This window comes from Panthera leo, chromosome A3 (assembly GCF_018350215.1).
Source record: "Panthera leo isolate Ple1 chromosome A3, P.leo_Ple1_pat1.1, whole genome shotgun sequence".
NCBI classification, from domain to species: Eukaryota; Metazoa; Chordata; class Mammalia; order Carnivora; family Felidae; genus Panthera; species Panthera leo.
The window spans coordinates 49154323-49179259 of record NC_056681.1 but is presented as its reverse complement, the minus strand read 5'-3'; the positions used below and the strand labels follow the sequence as shown (position 1 = coordinate 49179259).

At 41.4% G+C, this 24937-nt stretch overlaps 1 pseudogene; it reads left to right on the top strand.

Moving 5' to 3' along the window:
- Nucleotides 1-15444: 15444 nt before the first annotated feature.
- LOC122215212 lies at nt 15445-16475 on the top strand (annotated as a pseudogene).
- The last annotated feature ends 8462 nt before the right edge of the window (nt 16476-24937 follow it).

The following is a 24937-nucleotide window of genomic DNA, read 5'->3' as shown; positions in this document are numbered from 1 at the left end:
CTATTGTTGAGAGTGCTGCTATAAACATTGGGGTACAAGTGCCCCTATACATCAGTACTCCTCTACCCCTTGGGTAAATTCCTAGCAGTGCTATTGCTGGGTCATAGGGTAGGTCTATTTTTAATTTTCTGAGGAACCTCCACACTGTTTTCCAGAATGGCTGCACCAATTTGCATTCCCATCAACAGTGCAAGAGGGTTCCCGTTTCTCCACATCCTCTCCAGCATCTATAGTCTCCTGAGTTGTTCATTTTAGCCACTCTGACTGGCGTGAGGTGATATCTGAGTGTGGTTTTGATTTGTATTTCCCTGATGAGGAGCGATGTTGAGCATCTTTTCATGTGCCTGTCGGCCATCTGGATGTCTTCTTTAGAGAAGTGTCTATTCATGTTTTCTGCCCATTTATTCACTGGGTTATTTGTTTTTCGGGTGTGGAGTTTGGTGAGCTCTCTATAGATTTGGATACTAGCCCTTTGTCCGATATGTCATTTGCAAATATCTTTTCCCATTCCGTTGGCTGCCTTTTAGTTTTATTGGTTGTTTCCTTTGCTGTGCAGAAGCTTTTTATCTTCATAAGGTCCCAGTAATTCACTTTTGCTTTTAATTCCCTTGCCTTTGGGGATGTGTCGAGTAAGAGATTGCTACAGCTGAGGTCAGAGAGGTCTTTTCCTGCTTTCTCCTCTAAGGTTTTGATGGTTTCCTGTGTCACATTCAGGTCCTTTATCCATTTTGAGTTTCTTTTTGTGAATGGTGTGAGAAAGTGGTCTAGTTTCAACCTTCTGCATGTTGCTGTCCAGTTCTCCCAGCACCATTTGTTAAAGAGACTGTCTTTTTTCCGTTGGATGTTCTTTCCTGCTTTGTCAAAGATGAGTTGGCCATACGTTTGTGGGTCTAGTTCTGGGGTTTCTATTCTATTCCATTGGTCTATGTGTCTGTTTTTGTGCCAATACCATGCTGTTTTGATGATGACAGCTTTGGAGTAGAGGCTAAAGTCTGGGATTGTGATGCCTTCTGCTTTGGTCTTCTTCTTCAAAATTACTTTGGCTATTCAGGGCCTTTTGTGGTTCCATATGAATTTTAGGATTGTTTGTTCTAGTTTCGAGAAGAATGCTGGTGCAATTTTGATTGGGATTGCATTGAATGTGTAGATAGCTTTGGGTAGTATTGACATTTTGACAATATTTATTCTTCCAATCCATGAGCAGGGAATGTCTTTCCATTTCTTTATATCTTCTTCAATTTCCTTCATAAGTTTTCTATAGTTTTCAGCCTACAGATCTTTCACATCTTTGGTTAGATTTATTCCTAGGTATTTTATGCTTCTTGGTGCAATTGTGAATGGGATCAGTTTCTTTATTTGTCTTTCTGTTGCTTCATTGTTAGTGTATAAGAATGCAACTGATTTCTGTACATTGATTTTGTATCCTGCAACTTTGCTGAACTCATGTATCAGTTCTAGCAGACTTTTGGTGGAGTCTATCGGATTTTCCATGTATAATGTCATGTCATCTGCAAAAAGCAAAAGCTTGACTTCATCTTTGCCAATTTTGATGTCTTTGATTTCCTTTTGTTGTCTGATTGCTGATGCTAGAACTTCCAGCACTATGTTAAACAACAGTGGTGAGAGTGGGCATCCCTGTCGTGTTCCTGATCTCAGGGAAAAAGCTCTCAGTTTTTCCCCGTTGAGGATGATGTTAGCTGTGGGCTTTTCATAAATGGCTTTTATAATCTTTAAGTATGTTCCTTCTATCCCGACTTTCTCAAGGGTTTTTATTAAGAAAGGGTGCTGGATTTTGTCAAAGGCCTTTTCTGCATCAATTGACAGGATCATGTGGTTCTTCTCTTTTTTTTTTGTTAATGTGATGTGTCACATTAATTGATTTGTGAATGTTGAACCAGCCCTGCATCCCAGGAATGAATCCCACTTGATCATGGTGAATAATTCTTTTTATATGCCGTTGAATTCAATTTGCTAGTATCTTATTGAGAATTTTTGCCTCCATATTCATCAGGGATATTGGCCTGTAGTTCTCTTTTTTTACTGGGTCTCTGTCTGGTTTAGGAATCAAAGTAATACTCGCTTCATAGAATGAGTCTGGAAGTTTTCCTTCCCTTTCTATTTCTTGGAATAGCTTGAGAAGGATAGGTATTATCTCTGCTTTAAACGTCTGGTAGAACTCTCCTGGGAAGCCATCTGGTCCTGGACTCTTATTTGTTGGGAGATTTTTGATAACCAATTCAATTTCTTCGCTGGTTATGGGTCTGTTCAAGCTTTCTATTTCCTCCTGATTGAGTTTTGGAAGAGTGTGGGTGTTTAGGAATTTGTCCATTTCTTCCAGGTTGTCCAATTTATTGGCATATAATTTTTCATAGTATTCCCTGAAAATTGTTTGTATCTCTGAGGGATTGGTTGTAATAATTCCATTTTCATTCATCATTTTATCTATTTGGGTCATCTCCCTTTTCTTTTTGAGAAGCCTGGCTAGAGGTTTCTCAATTTTGTTTATTTTTTCAAAAAAACAACTCTTGGTTTCATTGATCTGCTCTACAGTTTTTTTAGATTCTATATTTTTTATTTCTGCTCTGATCTTTATTATTTCTCTTCTTCTGCTGGGTTTAGACTGCCTTTGCTGTTCTGCTTCTATGTCCTTTAGGTGTGCTGTTAGATTTTGTATTTGGGAGTTTTCTTGTTTCTTGAGATAGGCCTGGATTGCAATGTATTTTCCTCTCAGGACTGCCTTCGCTGCATCCCAAGGCATTTGGATTGTTGTATTTTCATTTTCATTTGTTTCCATATATTTTTTAATTTCTTCTCTAATTGCCTGGTTGACACATTCATTCTTTAGTAGGGTGTTCTTTAACCTCCATGCTTTTGGAGGTTTTCCAGACTTTTTCCTGTGGTTGATTTCAAGCTTCATAGCATTGTGGTCTGAAAGTATACATGGTATAATTTCAATTCTTGTAAACTTATGAAGGGCTGTTTTGTGTATAACTGGAGTTAGTGGGCGGGGCCGCAGTCCGACCCGATGTCTGCCCCCAGCCCACTGCTGGGGCCACAGTCAGACTGGTGTGTGCCTTCTCTTCCCCTCTCCTAGGGGCGGGATTCACTGTGGGGTGGCGTATCCCGTCTGGGCTACTTGCACACTGCCAGGCTTGTGTTGCTGGGGATCTGGCGTATTAGCTGGGGTGGGTAGGCAAGGTGCACGGGGGCTGGAGGGGCAGGCTTAGCTCGCTTCTCCTTAGGTGATCCACTTCAGGAGGACCCTGTGGCAGCGGGAGGGAGTCAGATCCGCTGCCGGAGGTTTGGCTCCGCAGAAGCACAGGGTTGGGTGTTTGCGCGGAGCGAGCAAGTTCCCTGGCAGGAACTGGTTCCCTTTGGGATTTTGGCTGGGGGATGGGCGGGGGAGATGGCGCTGGCGCCTTTGTTCCCCGCCAAGCTGAGCTCTGCCGTCCGGGGGCTCAGCAGCTCTCCCTCCCTTTGTCCTCCAGCCTTCCCGCTTTCCGAGCAGAGCTGTTAACTTATGACCTCCCAGACGCTAAGTCGCGCTTGCTGTCGGAACACAGTCCGTCCGGCCCCTCCGCTTTTGCCAGCCAGACTCGGGGGCTCTGCTTGGCCGGCGAGCTGCCCCTCCGCCCCGGCTCCCTCCCGCCAGTCCGTGGAGCGTGCACTGCCTCGCCGCCCTTCCTACCCTCTTCCGTGGGCCTCTAGTCTGCACTTGACTCCGGAGACTCCCTTCTGCTAATCCTCTGGCGGTTTTCTGGGTTCTTTAGGCAGGTGTAGGTGGAATCTAAGTGATCGGCAGGACGTGCTGTGAGCCCCGCGTCCTCCTACGCCGCCATCTTCCGGAACCTGAAGGGCTGTTTTGTGACCCAGTATATGATCTATCTTGGAGAAGGTTCCATGTGCACTCGAGAAGAAAGTATATTCTGTTGCTTTGCGATGCAGAGTTCTAAATATATCTGTCAAGTCCATCTGATCCAATGTATCATTCAGGGCCCTTGTTTCTTTATTGACCGTGTGTCTAGATGATCTATCCATTTCTGTAAGTGGGGTGTTAAAGTTCCCTGCAATTACCACATTCTTATCAATAAGGTTGCTTATGTTTATGAGTAATTGTTTTATATATTTGGGGGCTCCAGTATTTGGCGCATAGACATTTATAATGTTAGCTCTTCCTGATGGATAGACCCTGTAATTTTTATATAATGCCCTTCTTCATCTCTTGTTACAGCCTTTAATTTAAAGTCTAGTTTGTCTGATATAAGTATGGCTACTCCAGCTTTCTTTTGGCTTCCAGCAGCATGATAAATAGTTCTCCATCCCCTCACTCTCAATCTAAAGGTATCCTCAGATCTAAAATGAGTCTCTTGTAGACAGCAAATAGATGGGTCTTGTTTTTTTATCCATTCTGATACCCTTTGTCTTTTGGTTGGCTCATTTAATCCATTTACATTCAGTGTTATTATAGAAAGATACGTGTTTAGAGTCATTGTGATGTCTGTATTTTTTATGCTTGTAGTGATGTCTCTGGTACTTTGTCTCACAGGACCCCCCTTAGGATCTCTTGTAGGGCTGGTTTAGTGGTGACAAATTCCTTCAGTTTTTGTTTGTTTGGGAAGACCTTTATCTCTCTATTCTAAATGACAGACTTGCTGGATAAAGGATTCTCGGCTGCATATTTTTTCTGTTTAGCACACTGAAGATATCGTGCCAATCCTTTCTGGCCTGCCAAGTTTCAGTAGAGAGATCAGTCACAAGTCTTATAGGTCTCCCTTTATATGTGAGGGCACGTTTATCCCTTGCTGCTTTCAGAATTTTCTCTTTATCCTTGTATTTTGCCAGTTTCACTATGATATGTCGTGCAGAAGATCGACTCAAGTTACGTCTGAAGGGAGTTCTCTGTGCCTCTTGGATTTCAATGCCTTTTTCCTTCCCCAGTTCAGGGAAGTTCTCAGCTATAATTTCTTCAAGTACCCCTTCAGCACCTTTCCCTCTCTCTTCCTCCTCTGGGATACCAATTATGCGTATATTATTTCTTTTTAGTGTATCACTTAGTTCTCTAATTTTCCCCTCATACTCCTGGATTTTTTTATCTCTCTTTCTCTCAGCTTCCTCTTTTTCCATAACTTTATCTTCTAGTTCACCTATTCTCTCCTCTGCCTCTTCAGTCCGAGCCGTTGCCATTTCCATTTTGTTTTGCATTTCGTTTAAAGCGCTTTTCAGCTCCTCATGACTGTTCCTTAGTCCCTTGATCTCTGTAGCAAGAGATTCTCTGCTGTCCTGTATACTGTTTTCAAGCCCAGCGATTAATTTTATGACTATTATTCTAAATTCACTTTCTGTTATATTATTTAAATCCTTTTTGATCAGTTCATTAGCTGTTGTTATTTCCTGGAGATTCTTCTGAGGGGAATTCTTCTGTTTTGTCATTTTGGATAGTCCCTGGAGTGGTGAAGGACCTGCAGGGCACTTCCCCTGTGCTGTGGTGTATAACTGGAGTTGGTGGGCGGGGCCGCAGTCCGACCTGATGTCTGCCCCCAGCCCACCGCTGGGGCCACAGTCAGACTGGTGTGTGCCTTCTCTTCCCCTCTCCTAGGGGCGGGATTCACTGTGGGGTGGCGTGGCCCGTCTGGGCTACTTGCAGACTGCCAGGCTTGTGGTGCTGGGGATCTGGTGTATTAGCTGGGGTGGGTAGGCAAGGTGCACGGGGGCAGGAGGGGCAGGCTTAGCTCGCTTCTCCTTAGGTGATCCACTTCAGGAGGAGCCCTGTGGCAGCGGGAGGGAGTCAGATCCACTCCCGGAGGTTTGGTTCCGCAGAAGCACAGAGTTGGGTGTTTGCGCAGAGGAGGGAGCAAGTTCCCTGCCAGGAACTGGTTCCCTTTGGGATTTTGGCTGGGGGATGGGCGGGGGAGATGGCACTGGCGAGCGCCTTTGTTCTCCACCAAACTGAGCTCTGTCGTCCAGGGGCTCAGCAGCTCTCCCTCCCATTGTCCTCCAGCCTTCCCGCTTTCCGAGCAGAGCTGTTAACTTATGACCTCCCAGACGCTAAGTCGCGCTTGCTGTTGGAACAGTCTGTCAGGCCCCTCTGCTTTTGCCAGCCAGACTCCGGGGCTCTGCTTGGCCGGCGAGCCGCCCCTCTGCCCTGGCTCCCTCCCGCCAGTCCATGGAGCGCGCACCGCCTCGCCGCCCTTCCTCCCCTCTTCCGTGGGCCTCTCATCTGCACTTGGCTCCGGAGACTCCATTCTGCTAGTTTTCTGGCAGTTTTCTGGTTTATTTAGGCAGGTGTAGGTGGAATCTAACTGACCAGCAGGACGTGTTGATCCCAGCGTCCTCCTACGCCGCCATCTTCCCGCTCTCTGCCGTCCTTCTTTGTCTTTTATCATAGTCTTTGAAAATCTATTTTGTATGATATGAATATAGCTACACCAGCTTTCCTTTTGATTTCATTTTCATGGAATTTCTTTCTTCATCCCTTCATTTTCAATCTTTTGTGTGCTTATTTCTGAAGGGAGTCTCTTGTAGGCAGCATATAGATGGGTTTTGTTCTTTATTATTATTTTTTAATCTATTCAGCTGCTGTATGTGGTCTTTATTTGGGAGAATTTAGTCCATTTGCATTTAAAGTAATTACTGACAGGTATGTAATTATTGCCATTTTGTTAAAATTTTTGGCTATTTTTGTAGTTCTTCTCTGTTCCTTTCTTCTTCTTTTTCTCTCTTCCCTTGTGGTTTCTTTCACGGTGGTTTAGATTTCTCTCTCATTTTATTTTGTGTACATACTACACATTTTTGTTTTATAGTCACTGTGAGGTTTGCATATAATGTCCTGTGTATATAATGGCCCATTTTAAGTTGATGGCAACCTAAATTTAAACACATTCCAAAACTCTACATTTTTGTATCCTCCCACATTTTATATTTTTGATGTCACATTTTACACTTTTTAATTTTATGCATCCCTTAACTAATTATTGTAGTTTTAGTTAATTTTACTACTTTTGTCTTTTAGCCTTCATACTTGCTTTATATATAATTGATCCACTATCTTTGCTCTATATTTACTTTTTCCAGTGAGATTTTTACTTTCATATATCTTGTTATTACTTAATGCCATTTCTTTTTAGCTTAAAGATGTCCCTTTAACATTTTTTGTAGTTATGTTGTAGTTATGTACTCTTGTAGTTATGTAGTCATGCCAGTTTAGTGATGAACTCCTTTAGATTTTGCTTTGGAAATACTGCTTCAATCCTGAATAATAACTTTGCTGGGTAGAGAATTATTGTTTGGAAGTATTTTTCTTTCAGCACTTTGAATATGTCATACCACTCCCTTTTCCTTGCAAAGCTTTAGCTTAAAAAAATCTGCTGATAGCCTTATGGGGTTTCCCTTGTATTTAGCAGGTAGTTCTTCTCTTACTGCTTAAGATTCTTTATTTATCCTTAACTTTACTATTTTAATTATAATGTGTCTTGGTGTGGATCTCTTTGGGTTCATCTTTTTTGGAACTGTTGGGGTACCCGGACCTAGATGTCTGTTTGTTTCCTCAGATTAGGGAAGTTTTTGGTCATAATTTCTCCAAATATGTTTCTTTAAATATTTTTTAATATGAAATTTATTGTCAAATTGGTTTCCATACAATACCCAGTGCTCATCCCAACAGGTGCCCTCCTTAATACCCATTTTCTGGCTTTTTTTCTCTCTCCTCCTTCTGGACCCCTATAATGTGAATGTTATTTTGCTTGATGTTGTCTCTTAGCTATCTTCAGTTTTTAAAATTATTTTTTTCTTTTTACTGCCCTGTCTGGTTGAGTTCCATTGTTTTGTTTTCCAGCTCTCTGGAAGAGAGAGCTGTTTTATCTAGTCTGCTGTTGACTAACTCCAGTGTATTTTTTTTTTTTTCAGTTTGGTTATTGTGTTAGCTACCTTCTTTTGGTTTTTCCTTATATTTTCTTTTTTTTTTTTTTAATTGAAGTTCTCATTGTGTTCATCTATTCTTTTCCTGAGTCTTGTGAGTATCTTTTTTTGACCATTACTTATCTCTGTTTCATTAAGGTCTTTTTTTGAGGTTTTGTCTTATCTTTTTGTTTGGAACATATTCCTCTGTCTCCTCATTTTGCCCAACTCTCTGTTTTTGTTTCTATGTGTTCAGGAAATTAGTTGCTTTTCCCTATCACGAAGGAGTTTCTCTGTATAGGAGATGTCCCATGGGGCTCAGAAGCACTATAGCCCCTGGCCACTATCGCCAGGTGCTCAAGGGGCATCCTCTGTGTGTCTGCACAAGCCTGCTTATTGTAGTGGCAGAAGCAGAGGTTGAGTAGGACTCTCACCCAGCCTGGTTGTGATGAATGGCTGTGGAATGGAGGTGGGTTGGGTTTTCAGTGGGGTGTGCCCTCCAGTGCTAACAGGTTTGAGGGAGAGTTCCAAAATGGCATCCACCAGCACTGTATTATCAAGTTAGAATGAGATCAGAAAAACAGTGCCAGCCATTATTTGTACCCCTGGAGAGAGTCACTACAAGTTCCTGCCTTTCTGGTAGATGCTGTAAAATTAGTAAGTAAGTTGCCTTCACATATGACCTAGATGCTTTTCAAATGTACTTTTGTGTTGGGTCCAGGAGCAAATGAGTCTGTGTCAGAGCCCTTTAAGTGTGGGTTCTCCATTCACTATAGTTCCATGATTTTCCTGGATGTAATCTCTGTTGGTTTCCAAAGCCAGGCATGCTGGAGGCTTTCCTCTGTTGTGAAGGATCTAGGGGTTGGCATGCCTGATGTGGAGCACAGACTCCTTGCTTCTCCAGAGATAGTTCTGTATTTTGGAGATGCCTCCTGATTGTGGATTACTGCATCTGAGGTGGGTTTCTTTTTTAAACAAGCATGTGTCTCTGACTCTCCTATCCATGTCAATGTTTCATTTTTATTCTTTGTTGTGGAACATCTAGTTTTCAGAGGAAATTATTCCATATACAGTTGTGAATTTGTTGTGTCTGTGGGAGGATGTGAGTTCAGGATCTTTCTATCCATCATTTTGAGCCATCTCTCAGTGAATTCTGTTAAGGCAGGATGGATTTCTTTTGCTTGCAACCCCAGCATTCGGGCTGGTACACTATACCACAGACAATTGCTTTATAATCTGTGGATATGACATTGCTTTTCAAACTTTTCATGTCTTGTTCATGTAAGGACATTGTCTATAATGTAGGTTTGAGGACTAAATCATAACAAACATTGCCAGTGGCCTGCCTTGCCTCTGTTGTGCATGCCTGTCAGAATCAGATGTGCAACACCTGCATCCCTCTGACTCCTGAACCTGAAGACCCAGACATTGTAGGACAGAGACAATTGTCCTTGTTATGTTCTTTCTGAAGTCCCAACCCACAGAGTCTGTGAGCATAATGAAACAGTGTTTCACATCATTAACTTTGGGTTGGTTTACTGTGCTTTACTAGTAACTGGAAAAGGTACAGTGAGAGCTGGGAGCGGAAAGAGCACCTCTGGTGGAGGGCCTCGAATGAGCATCACAAGTTAGCAAGGCCAAGGAAACATGGGGACAGAACAAAGGCCTTTGGATGGAAAGTGTCACAGCTGAAAACACAGCCTGCAGCCAGGCTGGGCTAGGGCTCAGCAGCCACCCCAGAGAATCTAGACCTTTCCAAATATTTTTTGCAGTGAAGGATGGGAGTGGTAGTTCCAAGCTAGCTTGCCTGGCTGAGCTACATTATTTATTACAAGAATGCCAACATAAACAACTGTATCCAAGGAGCCTGTGGTTTGGTATAGCCCCTAAAGCAATTCAGTCCCTTAAGCCCAAAATCAAAAGTGACACAAATTACTCTTTCTCATATCTTTCCCTTTATTGAAATGGAAGCTGTGCATCTGTTTCTGATGGCCTCTCTGGTGTCTTAAAGTGAGGATTTTGTCCAGCAGTAGCTGAATGGAGAAACCATACTAGTATGTGCCCAGCCATCTTGCATGACTGGCGTGCCATATAGGCGTCTTGCTTAGAGCTGGATGAGTGCACACTGCTCTCCTTGCATAGGCATAGTAAAGGGAGATATCCATTTATTCCCCTAGGCTGAGATCACAGATGCTGCTATCTGTCTGAGGCAGGACAAAAACTGACCCCAGAGCAGAGTCCCCGGTAGGAATGGCCCCTCAGGTCAGTCAAGAGCTGTAGGACATGGAGGTTCCTGTTGGTCACAGTCATTGGTCTTGGTATTGAAGAGGAGTGACTGCAAAGTTGTCTTCCTGCATTTGGTAAGCAAGTCCTTTGAAGCCTCAGTTCTCATGACCAAATGGGGATAGTAATTGTCCTTGAGCCATAGGGTTGTTGTGGGGATTAAATGAGATGTATATAAAATGCCTCAATGTACACAGGATATTCAGTAGATTCCAGTCACATCTCTCCTCCTTTGTTTTCTTTCTAACATGTGAAGGATTGAGTGCATACTATCCAGACTCTGTTTGCCCCTCCACCTCCATGCAGTGGAAGTCCATAAAACCTCAGGGCACTTGGAATACAGTTTGTAGAACTATGGCTTTGGCTGACTTCCTTGATGACGAAGGGGGAAGCTGGAGCTCAGATGATGATTGTTCTTCCAACACCTTTGAGAGTCACCTGGATAAGTAACATTGGCCTCACACTTGACACTCTTTCATTTATATATAATTTATCAATTTATTCTACAAATATATATTGGCTAGCTCCTATGTGCAAGGAAATTTTCTTAGAGGCAAAATGGTAGGATAAATGGACAATATAGAGGATGAAACATAGAGGATGTTAGGTGCTGAGAATAAATAAAGAAGAGTCTAGGAAGTGATGATGGAGAAGGAGCGTTGGAGGAGGGAGCAATGAAGGCATTTAGAGGAAGAGCATTCCAGACGAAGCAACAGAACATGCAGATACCTACATGTCTTTAAGTGTTAATGACTTTGGTCATACTATTCTAGTGGTCATGAGTGTGAGAAGATAAGCAGCTGAGAGTTCAGGGCAGAAGACGGTGGCTCTCCATAGGAGGATGGGACCCCAGGAGGCTGGTAAAAGGAACGTGAAGGAGAATAATGTGACTCTGATGTGTTTGGATGCAGGTCCTGCCCTTAGCCATTGTGAGGGTGGTGGAGAGTGGCAGCTTTGTCCAGGAGGTGATTGCTACAGGAGAATGGGTGCAAAGAAGCAACTAGGTGACTGCTGCAGATGTGTGAGTTCCCACCCAGATCCCCTCCCGTGACCACTGCATTACTCACGTCCTGGCTGTTAGTGCACTGTTGTGTAGGGGCGCCTCTGTACACTGAAGTCTGCCACATACACCCATGAGGCAGGCTATACATGCCTTTTGAGAGAGACTTCCCCATCTTACCACCCCATTCCACTCCTGGTGTGTCCTGGAGATACCTCCCAAACAAAACTCTTGTACTCAAAAGCTGTCTCAGTTCTGTTTCTGAGGAAACCCAGCCTAAGACAGGTGCACTGTGTATTTCTTCAGGGTATTTCCACCAAGGCCAGGTATCTGTGATGCCCCTGTTCCATGAAGGCATACCATCATCTTTGCCTTCTCCAGGGACATGTTAGTGATGGTGATGGCAGCCCTGAGGATCGTCATCACACTCACAAGCTCCATTATTGAGGGGAAATGGGTGACCTGCTGTCCCCAGGAGGCTGGTCCTGTGATGTAGAACCTCTCTCAGCCATACCAGAGTGGGTGTTGGAGAAGCTGGTAATGCACCCAGTTACACAGAATAAAAATACCTTATGCTCTATACCAAGAACTATCTCTGAAACTGTATAGTGCACATGCTGTATGGATAATGAGTCTTGCATCTCCATCTCTCAAGTGTACAATGGCCTGTACTATTGAAATTGCTCTCGCATTGCCCTCTCTTGAGTGGGGAGTTTGTTAGTTGGACTTGTTTAAGTTAACTGCATACACTCTGTCATTTCACTATATAAACATGCATTCCTAAAGGAAACACCTCAGAACATTTCACTCTAGGCTACAGAGAATGATGGAGTTTAAGTTATATGAGGCAGGGTGTCCTTTACAATGAGAACTTTTGGTAATGGATAGATAACTTTGCTCCTTACTCCTGACATTTCTTCCATGAAAGGGGCACTCCTGGCCTCTCCCTACTCATTTCCTCCTTTCTCCTTGGGAATAAGGCATGTGTGGTTTGGCCCCTTCCTGTCTTTGATTTAGGGAAATACTTTCCTGCAAGGAGCATCTAGTGATCTCTAGATACCCTACCCCAGGCTGAGGGTTTCATGGTCAGGGCTTCCTGTCACTGGTGGGTAAAGTGGCTCTTCGAGGGAACAGAATTGGGAAGGCCCTGCTTCCATGCACCTTGCTACATTGTCCAGGGTCAGCTGCTTTGTTTATAAAGCAGACATTTGGTTTATTTTTTAAAATATTTTTTTAATATTTATTTATTTTTGAGAGAGAGAGACCATGTGCGAGTGGGGGAGGATCAGAGAGAGAGGGAGACACAGAATCCAAAGCAGACTCCAGGCCTGAGCTGTCAGCACAGAGCCTGACACCAGGCTTGAACTCATGAGACGTGAGATCATGACCTGAGCCGAAGGGCGACTGAGCCATCCAGGCACCCCAAGGTTTCTGATGACTTGGATGAGTTGGTATGATTCCACTTGCATTTGATATATCCCAATTAGCTTTGAAATTGGTAATTAGTATGTCTCTGTTGGTTCTGAACTTGAGTATGAAACAGAGAGGCATGATTTATTGATCCTTCTCAAAACAACCCATGAGAGCTGTGGTTTCTTTTCCAGCTTTTCTTGTGGCTGATGGCATATAGTGGTGGGCTGGCTGACTTCTGAGACATATCAGCTTGTGACTGGAGAGCAGCACAGAGCAGATGATGCCAGCCCAGCAGCCACGACCTTCATTTCCACTAGCAATGTGTACTGAGGCAGAAACTAGCAGCAACATGTCCAGCCCTGCCAAGGTCAAAGCTCCTGGGGCCATTTCCCAATTATATGAGGCCGCACCCCTTCAGCAGTCACAAGAGCCTCTGTTTCATAGGCTTGTGTGGAATAGCTGTATCTAACTGCCATTCCCAAGGTGTAAACAAACAGACTTCTTGGAAAATTTTCTAAGAAAGTTCTCTAGGGAATTGATGATTTTTCCCATTCAGGGGTAGATGGTGCATGAGTCACAAATCACCAGAGGCATCCTTGCCTCACCCAACTCACCTGAGATTATATTGTAACAATAGGGACAGAGACCCATCAAAAGCAACCAAAATTTTGATGTAAATGCCATTTTGGAGAACTGATTAATATGTCAAAATATTCAGCTCCCAAGGCATAATAAAAATAACTTGAGTTCTCTGTAATTTTAGGATTTAACATTCAAATGATTGATTTAAATTCTATCTCATAAAATCCTCTTTAAGCCTGCTCCCTTTTTCTGGGGGTTTTGGATGACTTCTTTGCCAGGCCCTGAATTTGCATGGGCCAGAATTCATAGCAGCAAACCACATGTTTTGGAAACCTGGAGGCTCATGGGTTATTCTCATAACGACACTTGCATCTGCACAGCACCTGCCATTTTTATAACATTAAAGAAAGTAGGAGGCCAGAGATGTGTTTGGTGGGCAGTCACAGCCCCCTGCTTTGTGGTTTAAGAGAAGCACGCGTGCCACACCCAGGCAGAAGTGCTTAGTTAAACACCTTATTGCTCATTTCCTCTGCCTGTGATGGTGACCCTCTGTATAAGTTCATCCTCCCAGTCTGGTATTGCTTTTAGTCAATTCTTGACAGGGTTTATCTTAGCCTGGGCTCCCTAGCAAACAGATCCTGAGATATACAGAACATGTGCTCACCTTTTACTGTGAGTACCATCCAGGGAAATGAGGAAATTGGGAGGTTAGGCAGGAAAGGGGGGAGTGAATAGAACAATGTCAGCTGATTTTTGGGTGTGGCTGGCAAGTTCAGAGAGGCCTTAGGAAGCCTCTGTGCCTCTGCACTGTTGACTCTGAAGAGGGACAGGAGAGGAATGTACCCATATCTCCCATCGCCCATGGGTCAAAATCCCTCTGTCCAGCCCCAACCTTTCTATGCATTGTCATTCCAAACTTTCAAAGAGAGATGTTTGAATGGCATCAGATGGCCTCACCCCTCATCAACAATTGGGAATTTTTGGAGAGAGTGGCTGAGGAGCAAGTTGTGAGTGGAAGTGGCATGCTGCCCTTTTGTGCTCCCCCCAAAAAAGGTACTGAAGCCACTGCTACAGCCTGCAGCAACTATGGCAGCAGGGACCCAGCATCATGACCCCAGGGTTTCACAGGCTGGGGTCAGTTCCTGAGACTGGGTCTGGGGAGTAGTCTGGCTCAGTATTGTTTTGACATAAGTGTTTATAAAGACATCACTGAAGACTAATTGGGAAGTACTCAAGCCACATGATTGAATAAACTACTTAAAATCAATTGTTAATGGATATGACACAAAAAGGCATCATGCAGATCTCATTAAGAAGGTCCTTTGTGAACCTGACAAATCCCTGCACATGGAACTGTGAGTGTGGGGCAGGTAAGGGAAGTGTCTTCATTGTGGCCCTTTCATTTTTATTTTTTCCATTTTTCTCCAACTTTATTAAGGAATAATTAGAATATTTAAAGTGTTCGTCCTCTTATGGCTCTGCTTCCAGGAAGTCCATGGGCTATAACACCTCACAGGGTCTGTTTCTGCCATATTTGAGATGAGTCATGAATTTTGAGGATGAGAACACACAACCCACACATGCACACACTCTCTTATACACACATACATTCTCACTTACACTCATACACACAGGAGTGTTAGATTAAAGTCCTTATTTAATTAGCCAAGGATACAACACTTTATCAGAGGTGAGGCAGCCATGGGATGGAGGATGTAGTCTGTGTGTCTCCACATACCTTTGCTTGGACCCAGAATCCTTGGAGGCACATAGCTGCACATGGCTCTCCAGTCGTGGTAAGGTCTTTCCAGATTTGGATAACCCAATTCTTTTTTCTTTTGTAGATTTTAACCTTGACAAAATGTCAAACTTACATAAAATTACAGGTTTAGGGTGGTGAACTCCTTTAAAACCCCTTACCCTGATTCACCAATTGTTTACATTTGCCACTCCATCATTTTCTGTATCCATATTTAATGTTATTTTTCTGACCCACATGAGAGAAGGATGGAATTATTGTGTGATTTACCTCTACATATTTCTGTATATGTTCTCAAGAGCCAAAGCATACACATTGTTACTCACAGTATAGTTATAAAAAATGAGGAATTAAAAAAATTTTATTCAAGTATAACTAACATCCAGCATTTTATTAGTCTCAGGTATATAATATAAAGATTCAACAGCTGTATACATTACTCGGTGCTCATCAAGATAAGTGTACTCTTAATTCTCTTTATTTTAGCATGCCTTGCCAGGTTTTGTGTGATAACATGGGCCAGGAAGAGGAACTGCTGAGTATTGCCAGAAATCTTGGAGAAGGTTGTGGCCAGAAAGAACACAGAAGGGGTCCTTGACCTTCTGAAGAACTGAACTGCTGTCAGATGTCCATCCACCTATTCCAGACAACCAGGATTGGAATCGCTGCTAATAGGGTCCACAAGCACTGCTCAGACAAAAAGGTGGTGTCCTTGGTCAGAGTCCTCATCAGAAACTGGAGCTATTGAACTCCCCTGGACCTCCCAAAGAAGAAAAAGGAGAAGAAAGAGACAAAGCAAAGAAAGAAAAAGGGCTTGACTGTTCCCATCAGAAACCAGAGGCAGGACTTTTTCCACCAAGGAAAAAAACAAGGACAAGAGCCCAAAGACAGGAGAGACTCTGTGGACTCCAAATCTTCAGCCACCTCCTCTACAAAAAGGCCATCGACGAAAAGATCAAACAGCAGCAAATCAAAAGCAGAGACTCCAAAAACACCCAGCAGCACCTCAATCCTTACTTTTGCCCCCTCCATCTACCTCCTGGCACCCTACTATCCCATAGGGTACTCTGTGCAGGATAAGTGTGTGGAAATGCCCTCAGCAGCCCTGAAGGCTGATGACAATTGCAAGGACTATGGAGCCAACTGTGACAAGAAGTCATCAGAAATTGAAGATCATATCTATTAGGAGCTCAAGAGCACTGACATGAAGTACTGGAACCAAGTTCACAGACAAATAAGCAAACTTGTGGACTCCAGGAATCCAGTCTGAGGAATAATGTGCTCAGTGGGGCCATCTCTGTTGTGCTTATTGCCAGGATGATGACAGAGGAAATGGCCAGTGATGAGCTGAGAGAATTGAGAAATTCCATGACCCAGAAGGTTACCTGTGAGCATCAGATGGCCAAGATGGGTGGCACCACCACTGACCTCTTCCAGTGCAGTAGATGGAAGAAGTGTACCCAAAACTGGGTGCAGACATGCAGTGCTGAGCCCATGAATACCTTTGTCTTATGTAATGAATATGGCAGTCACTGGAGTTTCTGATGGAACTGCCAGCCACAATTTCACTGAACAAGATGAGGAAGAACAAACAGAAAGTATTTCACTTAGCATTATACCTATAGATCTCTCTATGCCGTTGCAAATGGCAAGATATTATCCTTTTTATGGCTGAATAATATTCCATTGTATTTATATACCACGTCTTCTTTATCCATTCATTTGTCAATGGACACATGGGTTGCTTCCATATCTTTGCTATTGTAACTGTTGCTGCAATAAACATAGAGGTGCATATATCTTTTCAAATTAGTGTTTTAATTTTCTTTGAGAAAATACCCAATAGTATGGTAACTAAATTTAATTTTTAATATTTTGGAGAAACTCCATACTATTTTTTTGTATGTGTATGTTTAATTTATTAGATTGCCAAATTTCTCCAAAGTGGCTGTACAGTTTGCATTTCCGTTAGCAATTTATGAGAGCCCCAAGTACATATTTGTCATCACTTGGCATTTTATCTCATTACGTTGTTTGTTTTTGTATTTTATTGATATAATTGACATACAACCTGTTAATTTCAGGTGTACAACCTAAATATTTGATGTATGCATATATCATAAAATTATTACCACAATAAGTCTAGTTAACATCCCTCACAACACGAAGTTACAAATTTATTTCTTCTTGAGATGAGAACTTCTAAGATCTATTCTCTAAGCAGCTTTAAAATATCAGTATAGTGTTATTAACTACAGTCACCATGCTGTACAATATATTCATGGGCTTATTTATTTTGTAACTGGAAGTTTATACATTTTTATCACCTTCACCCATTTCTTTTATCCTCCATTTCCCACATTTGGCAGCCACCAGTTTGTTCTCTGTATCTATGAGTTTATTTTTTGATTGATTGTTTTGGAGATTCCATATGTAAGTGAAATCATATAATATTTGTCTCTCTGACTTATTTTTACTTAGAATAATGCTCTGAAGTTACATCCATTTTCTGGCAAATGACAATATTTCTTTCTTTTTGTGGCCAAATAATATTCCTTTATGTATAAAATATTTATGCATTCATCAAACCATGGCCTCTTAGGTCACTTTCTTGTCTTGGCTATTGTAAATAATGCTGCAATGAACATGGAGATGAAAAGATCTGAGTTAGTGTTTTCCTCTCCTTTGGATAAATGCCCAGAGGTAAAATTCCTAGAATCTTTAGAGTTCTAATTTTTTGAGAACCTCTCTACTGTTTTACATAGTGGCTGCACCAATTTACACTTCCACAAACAATGCACGAACATTATCTTTTCTCCACATCCTTGTCTGATATTTCTGGTCTATCTGATAATAGCCATTTTAGCAGGTGTGAGGCGACTCATTATGTTTTTAATTTGCATTTTCATAATGACTAATAACATTGGGCACATTTAGAGATTTATTTTCTGTCTTATATCTTCTTTAGTGAAGTGTCTGTTCATATCTTCTATAATTTTTCTGTTGTGTTTGCCTTTTTGAATTTTGAGAATTCTTTATATATTCTGGTTATGTATTCTGGAAGCAAGTACTTTTACAGATGTATCTTCTGCAAACATTTGCTCTTGGTCTGTGGCTTGCCTGTTCATTCTCTTAACTGTGTCTTTTATAAAGAAGTCTAAAATTTTGACTAATCCAATTTCATAATTTATTAATTTTTTAAATGGATGAATGAATTACAACATGAACTGAACTTAGTGTTGCTAAGATGTTTTTGCCTAACCCAAGATCATAAATATTTTCTCTTTTCATTCTAAAAATTTTATAGTTTTGGGGTTTATATTTAGGTGTCTGACAAATTTTGTGTTTACCACACTTTGTTTATTTACCCACTGAAAAACATCTTGGTTGCTTCCTGCTATTTGGAATGATCAATAAAGCTATGATAAACATAAGTGTCCAGGTTTTGTGTGGACATTTTTTCAATCCCTTTGAGTAAATACCAGTGAGCCTGATTGCTGAATCATATGGTAAGACTATTATTAGCTTTGTAAGAAACTGGCCAACTAATCTTTGATAAAGCAGGAAAGAATATCCAATGGAATAAAGACAGTCTCTTCAGCAAGTGGTGTGGGAAAACTGGACAGCGACATGCAGAAGAATGAACCTAGACCACTTTCTTACACCATACACAAAAATAAACTCAAAGTGAATGAAAGACCTCAATGTAAGACAGGAAGCCATCAAAATCTTCAAGGAGAAAGCACGCAAAAACCTCTTTGATCTTGGCCGCAGCAAATTCTTACTCAACACATCTCAACACAAAAGCAAAAATGAACTACTGGGACCTCATCAAAATAAAAAGCTTCTGCACAGCGAAGGAAACAACCAGGAAAAGTAAAAGACAACCAATAGAATGGGAGAAGATATTTGCAAATGACTTATCAGATAAAGGGTTAGTATCCAAAATCTACAAAGAACTTACCGAACTCAACACCCAAAACCCAAATAATCCAGTGAAGAAATGGGCAAAAGACATGAATAGACACTTCTCCAAAGAAGACATCCAGATGGCCAACCGACACATGAAAAAATGCTCAACATCATTCATCATCAGGGAACTACAAATCAAAACCACAATGAGATACCACCTTATCCCTGTCAGAATAGCTAACATTAACAACTCAGGCAACAGCAGATGTTGGTGAGGATGCAGAGAAAGAGGATCTCTTTTGCATTTTTGGTGGGAATGCAAGCTGGTGCAGCCACTCTGGAAAACAGTATGGAGGTTTCTCAAAAAACTAAAAATAGAACTACCCTATGACCCTGCAATTGCACTACTAGGCATTTATCCAAGAGACACAGGTGTGCTGTTTCGAAGTGTCGCATGCACCCCCATATTTATAGCAGCACTATCAACAATAGCCAAAGTATGGAAAGCGCCCAAATGTTCATCGATGGATGAATGGATAAAGAAGAAGTGGTATGTATATGTATATGTGTGTATATATATATATATATATATATATATATATATATATATATATATGATGGAGTATTACTCAGCGATGAAAAAGAATGAAATCTTGCCATTTGCAACCACATGGATGGAACTGGAGGGGATTATGCTAAGTGAAATTAGTCAGAGAAATACAAAAATCATATATCTTCACTCATATGAGGACTTTAAGAGACAAAAAAGATGAACATAAGGGAAGGGAAATGAAAATAATATAATAGCAGGGAGGGGGACAAAAAGGAAGAGACTCATAAATATGGAGAACAAACTGAGCGTTAAGGGAGGGTTTGTGGGAGGGGGATGGGCTAAATGGGTTAGTGGCATTAAGGAATGTACTGAAATCATTGCTTCACTATATACTAATTTGGATATAAATTTTAAAAAATAAAAAATAAAGTTAAATTAAAAAAAGTAAATCAGTTGAGTATGACATTTCTAAAGGAGTAACCTGCTGTCATAATATTGAGTGCTAGATGATTGTAGAAACATACTTTCAAAGTTCTGATGAAAATGATTTTTAACTTAGAATTCTATACTCTGCCAAAATATAAAACAAATGTGAGATCAAAGTAAAGATATTTTCAGATACGAAAGACAGAAATCTGTTTCTCACAATGATATATTCTTTTATTCTATCTCAGCAATAGAAAATAATTTTTACTTACACTCATTCCAATTAAGCTTAAAAAATACATTCTCTGCCTCCTTTGCAGCTATGGATGGCTATATGATCGCATTCTGCCAGTGATTTGTAGTGGATGTGTTGTGAGGGGAGTTTCATGGAGATATCTTTAAAAGAAAGAGAATTTTCTTATTCTTCCAATTTGTAGATCTAGTGGCTGGAGCTCTAACATTTATTTTTGCTTCTTTGGCTTTCTTAAGAATGAAAGCCATAGATGGAGGACAGTGGAAAAGAAAGATGACAAACTATGTCCTAGTTGTAAATATGAACCCACCATACATCTTTGTATTGCCTACCTCCAAAATTCTGTTTGTAATAGAGAAATAAAATTTTATCTTGCTTAAAAAAATGTCCTTTTGTTGTCTTCTAGTTAATATAGCTTTTGATAAGAAGCTCTTTTGTAATTAATATCTTTTTTTCCTTTTATGTAATATGTCTTTTTTCCTCTGGTTCCTTCAAGATTTTCATATTATATTTGGTGTCTAGCAGTCTGAATATGGTGTTTGTTTGTTTGTTTATTATTATTATTATTTTAATTTACATCCAAATTAGTTAGCATATAGTGCAACAAAGATTTCAGGAGTAGATTCCTTAGTGCCCCTTTCCCATTTAGCCCATAACCTCCCAGAACCCCTCCAATAACTCAGTTTGTTCTCTATATTTATGAGTCTCTTATGTTTTGTCCCTCTCCCTGTTATTATATTATTTTTGTTTCCCTTCCCTTATGTTCATCTTTTTTGTCTCTTAAAGTCCTCATATGAGTGAAGATATATGATTTTTGTATTTCTCTGACTAATTCCACTTAGCATATACCCTCCAGTTCCATCCATGTCATTGCAAATGGCAAGATTTCATTCTTTTTCATTGCTGAGTAATACTCCATCATATATACATATACCACATCTTCTTTATCCATTCATCCATTGATGGACATTTGGGCTCTTTCCATACTTTGGCTATTGTTGACAGTGCTGCTATAAACATGGGGGTGCATGTGTCCCTTTGAAACAGCACACCTGTGTCTCTCGGATAAATGCCTAGTAGTGCAATTGCAGGGTCATAGGGTAGTTCTATTTTTAGTTTTTTGAGAAACCTCCATACTGTTTTCCAGAGTGGCTGCACTAGCTTGCATTCCCACCTCCGTACTATTTTTTGCAGCGATTGCCTCATATTGTGTTCCCACCATCCATGCATGAGGGTTCCCATTTATCCACCTCTTTCTCAACCCCTGTTATTTTTTGTCTTTTTTATAATAGTCACTCTGATAGTTGTGAGGTGATATCTCATTGTAGTTTTGACTTGCATTTCCCTGATGATTAGTGAAGCTGAGCATCTTTTCATATGTCTGTTGACCATGTGTATGTCTTTGGATAAATGTCTATTCAGGTCTCCTGCCGGTTTTTTTTCTTCTGCTCATTTTAATCAGATTATTTCCTGCCACCCCCACTCATGTTGAGTTGTATAAGTTTTCTTTTTATAAATTTTGGATATTAACCTCTTGTATTGAATATATCATTTGCAAACATTTCCCATTCAATAGGTCGCCTTTTCTTGTTTTGTTGATAGTTTCCTTTGCTGTGCAAAAGGTTTTTATTTTGCTCTAATCTCAATAGTTTAATTTTGCTTTTGTTTCCTTTGCCTGAGGAGACATATCTAGAAAAATGTTTCTACTGCCAATGTCAAAGAAATTACTGCTTATGTTTTATTGTAGGAATATTATGGTTTCAGGTCTCACATTTAGGTCTTTAATTCATCTGGAGTTTATTTTTGTGTAGGGTATAAGAAAGTGGTGCAAGGGGTGCCTGGGTGGCTCAGTCGGTTAAGCGTCCGACTTTGGCTCAGGTCACGATCTCGCGGTCTGTGAGTTCGAGCCCCACGTCGGGCTCTGGGCTGATGGCTCAGAGCCTGGAGCCTGCTTCTGATTCTGTGTCTCCCTCTCTCTCTGCCCCTCCCCCGTTCATGCTCTGTCTCTCTCTGTCTCAAAAATAAATAAACGTTAAGAAAAAAGTGGTGCAGTTTCTTTCTTCTAGGTGTAGCTGTTCAGTTTTTCCAGCAACATTTGTTGAAGAGAATCTTTTCCCCCATTGTATATTCTTGCCTACTTTGTCATAGATAAATCAACTATATATGCATGGGTTCACTCTCACAAAATAGACACATAGATCAATGGGAAAAATAGGAAATTTAATATTAATACCATTGTCTAGTAAATGTCAATGTCTTCAACACTACTCATTATCAGTCTTTATCCTCCATCTGGATCCAAGCATGGGGGATGTGTTACATTTACTTGTCATGCTGCTCTCTCTCTTACTCTGGAGCAGCTTTTCAGTCTTTGTCTTTCATCACCTTGACATTTTTTAAGAGAACAGGCTAGTTATTTGAACAATGTCTTACACATTTAGATCGCCCTGACACATTATGTGGCAGGGACACCCTGGAAGTCTTACAAGTTAGGAGGGAGAGCCCAATGGATGCAGCACCTTCCAAGAGATGCTACACTACCTGGCCATGCATGTAAGTGTTAGGGGTTGTTCACCAAATGCTGGTACTCACAGTTTTAGAACCAAAGACAACATCTAGAAGAAAATATCCAGTGGAAGGTGGGACAGGGGTAAAGCAGAGCCGGGACATAGGAGCCCTGATGACTGTCTCTGCCTCCCACCTTTCACCCCCACAAAGCCCATACCTTCACATTCTACTGAACTCAGACTTCATCCCTCTTCTTCCAAGGTATTCTGAAACAGAATTTGCTCCAATGGCTGCAATGAAAACCCGTTCCTCTGCAGCATCAAGGCAGCTCACTTGAGACTGATCACTGCCCTGGGTTAGTTCTGACAAACCAAGAATCCCTTTCCAACATTTCTCCTGGTTCAGACTATAACACTCTGAGCCTTCTGCAGTCATCTTCAGAGTTCTAGATATTTCTACTCCCATTTGCCACCATGGGGTGCTATGCAAATGCAGACACTTTTGGACACAAAGCTATCCCCCATGAGCTCTATGAAATCATTTTCTTTTGGAAGGAAAATAACCTTTCCTGGTCTGGACGTGTTGTCCCTTCTTCATATTTGGATGCTCGTCATTTCATGTCATATCACGTCCTCCCCAATGCCAGGATCACAGGAAGATTAAGACCAGGGCACTGTTACCTCAGTAGGTTTCTTGCTTGATGTCTTAATGACCATTTGTTTTTCTGTCTTTCTTCCCCAAGTCTTGATTTTCTATATTCTAGCTCTGTTTTACTGACATCATTAGTTTTAAGTGACCTCATTCTTTTGGGAAGGATAGTGCATTTTAAAATGTTTCACACTCATTATGTACATTGATTTCCTCAGTTCCCCTGGAGGCAGACACTCTCACTCTTATTTTCAAGAGAGAAGACAGATGGGAGAAGCCAATGCGAGCCCAGTTCTCACAAAGCAGGTTGAAGGGAGAACCAATCTTACCACTTCATGTGGTAGAGTCTTTTCCACCTCACGTAAATTGCTATTAAGAATAAAGCTAAAAGTCTAAAGAAGCAAATAGTAAATAACTTATAAAGGTTTGATGGCTGATGTGCTGACTGATCACCTGTTTTCAGGTTTCTTACTTAGGTCACTGCATATTAGTGAATCAGTTAGTGCTCCTGTTTATTACTCCCTAGGCTGCGGGCTTTCTGTCATGCTCACCACGGTATTCTCCGCACTGAGAACAGTGTCTGGCACATTATAATCCAAGGCTGTCAAGTGATGTTGAGCAAACATCCATGATCGGTAATTGTGCTCATTTTCCTTGAACTCTTCGTCAAAGATTTTCTATGATGTAAACATATCTATATTGAGGACACCACCTGAGGCCAGGTGGAAAGGCTCTCTGGGGTCACACACTTTTCTCTGAGTCCATGCACCTCACTGTGCATTATCCTTTGACAACAAAGAAGCATCCTTTGCATAGCAAAGGCCAAGAAGAACACTGGTCAGAGCTGTGCACAGGTTCCCACTAGGTGGGGCCCCTTGTGGTTAAGTCCATTTTGGAGCCTCATTCAACCTTCTTGTGGTTATGAAACAGGAAGAGACATGGACAATTACTAAACCCTGGTTGGAAAGTATCTCTCTCAGATTTTCTGTGGTGGCGTGAAATGCTAGGTTGTGTTGTTCAGGCTGTTGGTGCATTGAGTGCTGTGATTGTCTAGGGATGTATGCTTTAAGAAGGAGAGAGCCAGGGATGAAAAGATGAGTGTAACATAATTGGCAGCTGAAACTTGATTCCAAACATTTCATAGTAAAAGTTATGGAATTATCACCTGGAGAGATACCTTTCTTCCTTCTAGAAATATTCAACAGACACATACTGACTGCTAAAGAGAAAGCATTGAACAAAGCAAAGTCCCTCTCTTCATGATGCTTTTGTTGTAGTGTGGTGCCCAGTTTTGGTCAAACTCAGGTCTCCCCAGGCATTGTTCCCATGCAGGTGTCTGAGCCATGCTGCTTAGATATTCTGAGATTGTCTTGGAAATGCCCCAACATCTTCACTTTTGTAGTAACCTGAGTGTTTCTCAGATGGTCTGAAAGGGCCAGCCAGTGGGGCAACACTGAAAGAGGAAGTCTGAGGGTTGAATGAGGCCACACTTGTGGAGACCTTTGAATTCCAAAATAAAGAATTTTGTCCTTTCCTTTTGGACCCAAGCTGGCAGACAACCTCATGTGGGCACCTCACCTAACTCACAGTCTGAGGATTGCTAATTTACCACTCTATTTCCTATTGTCACACAGCCTGCTTCAGAACCCTTTCCAACAGTGCTCAAGACAGCTGCTTCCAGTTGGTTGGTATTGGTGTGGGAATGTC